Here is a 2,595-nt window from a genome sequence, read left to right as displayed (position 1 = left end):
CTGCGCCACCGTGCAGCCCTACTTGGAGGATGCAAGAGAAAAATCATGAATGTGACAAGGGAAACAGCAGAAATATATTCTGGTAAACTGAATGTTGTCCTTTACATTTATGTTATGGCCTTGGTTTATCCGGCACTCTTTGTGTATGGCTTGTGTGCTTGAGTTTGGATGTTTGGGGTGAATGAGTTGGTGTGCATATGAGTTTTCTTTCTGTAGGTGTCTTGGCTGAGAGCTGTAGCTGTGCAGAGTGTGGACCCGCCCATCTACACCTGGACCTCATCATGCCATCAGCTGAGGACCAGTGACAGAGGATCCACACCTGCATAAAAGAGCTGACTTCCCCATCCAGAGTTGGCAGCTTTTGTAACACCCTTTCTGGTGGTCAGCTTGCCCATGGTGTGAAGTCCATTAAGCTCCTGTCCTCTTTGGTGGTGGAGCTTATTGCTGTCAGAGACTTTGGTGAAAGCTTGTGTGTTTTAGGCATACTTTATAGACCTGGTGGTTCTCAATCTGACTCTCACGTGGAGAGAATTTGTGTTGCTGTTCTGTAGAGATTTAACCCTTAACCCCCCATCATCACTCGTCCCTCAGCTCTATATGAATGAACTCTACTCATATATGCAGTTTTAGCAGCTAACTTTTCTTTAACCGTTCTGGTATCGCCTGTCCGTCCTGGGATGGGATCTCTCCCTCATGTGGGAATCCCTAAGGTTTCTTCTTTTTTTCCTGACTCAGGTTTTTTTTAGGAGTTTTTCCTTACCGCGAGGGAGGGTCTAAGGACAGGGATGACCGTTCTTTATAGTCTGTTTAGTTTTTACCTATTGTGCATATTTTATGACTCCATCTGTGCATCTGTAAAAACTACAGGCATGAAGCCCAATGAGGCAAATTGAATTTGTGATATTGGGCTATATAAATAAAATTGAATTGAAAATTGTTTTCTTTTGTTGCAATCTGTATGTTAATTTATGGCTAACAGCAAATTAAAAGCTGCACACTACCACAGTGCTCCAGTCTGGGTTTCTTATTTTTATGTTACACCTTATTCTCCCTTCCCCTCAGTTGGGATTGTAACATTTATTTAAATACTTGAAAGATGGGTTGTATGATGTTTTATTTATCACAGATCACAACTTCGCCATACTGATTAAAGCATGCGACCTTGATGATAATTTGTGGTTCCAACCACAAGTTATGGACACAAGGTATGGACATTTATTGAGAAATGCCAATATGAATGACTTATGAGGATCATTTTTGCAGAATTTGCACACCAAAAAACATATCCTCTGGATCTTTGCCACAAAAATTCAATTATATCATACATCAATTTTACAATCAAAGCTATACATTCACACTTGGAAAAAAAATAGATAATCTGCTTACACACAAATGGATGGTATTAAATCAATTGGGGGGGCAAAGATCTCTTGGGAATACTATTTGGTAGCCATTGCATTTCAAATGATCACAAGTCACAACACAATACTAAACCAGTGTTATTGTGTCCAAACCTCATTTCCATTTGACAGATCCAAACCTTGAACAGCAAATATAAAGGCAATAATGAAAATTGACACTAGTAACTTTAAGGGTTACTTCAGCAAATGGATGAAATATTTGGAGTGGGAAGTGCTCCAGTGGGGACCGTCATATCCACTCCACTGCTGGGCCCCTCCAGCACACCACAGTCAAGGCACTCCACCACACTCCAGCAGCCCCCGGCAAATGCTGTGTGTTCCAAAAGAAAGAAGTCTGGAGACCTTCAGGAGACACATGAACGCCATGCTGAGCAGAGGATGGCGGCACTGGAGGCAATGGTGTACCCAAAGTTACAAAAACGTCATAGGCTGAAGGAAAGAGCCATTTCAGAGGAAAATGTTATCAATGAATAGAATCCTTACATAATTTCAAAATAACAAAACTGATAAAAATAAATTAAAACATAACCTGCATCTTATGTAGTTCATTATTTAAAATAAAAAACAGCTCTGGTCAACTATTACTGGTACACTTGAGCTTCTAGCTTTTAAGTGACCTTAAGTTTAAAAAATGTCGAATGTGTCTGTCTCATACCATCTACAGTTATCAGAACATAAATTAAACCACATCGACATTAGCCGTTTCAGGAATACCAGAACTTGCACAGATAACCGAGTAGGATAGTAAGCCTATTTGAGTGGTGTAGCATTCTAAGCTATGAACTTTCTCCCTGATAATTATTTAATTGCATCTATTGCTTCATCTCACACTAAGGAAGGAATCAGTTGCTACAAAATTCCCCAGTATGCTATCAGATACCATTTTCTTCTGAGCTGCTGCTTCTTTCTTTGCAACTCTGAGAGAAAAGAAACTGTTGCCCCACGTATAACTCAAGACACGTGACAGTAAAGCAACTTAAACCTGTGAGTTCTGGTCTAACTAGTAACTGTCTACTGATTTACAAGATAAAATATAGTTATATTTCATAAAAATCGCTCTATATTAATCAAGGAGTCCGTGTCTAATTTAGCCAGACAACTGACCTTAGCATATCTAGTCAACACAGAACAGTAGGTCTTAGAGGGACAAGAAATAGAAGTGCTTCGTACTAAA

The sequence above is a fragment of the Oryzias melastigma genome, unplaced genomic scaffold (assembly GCF_002922805.2).
Source record: "Oryzias melastigma strain HK-1 unplaced genomic scaffold, ASM292280v2 sc00231, whole genome shotgun sequence".
NCBI classification, from domain to species: domain Eukaryota; kingdom Metazoa; phylum Chordata; class Actinopteri; order Beloniformes; family Adrianichthyidae; genus Oryzias; species Oryzias melastigma.
This window is presented reverse-complemented; position numbering follows the sequence as displayed.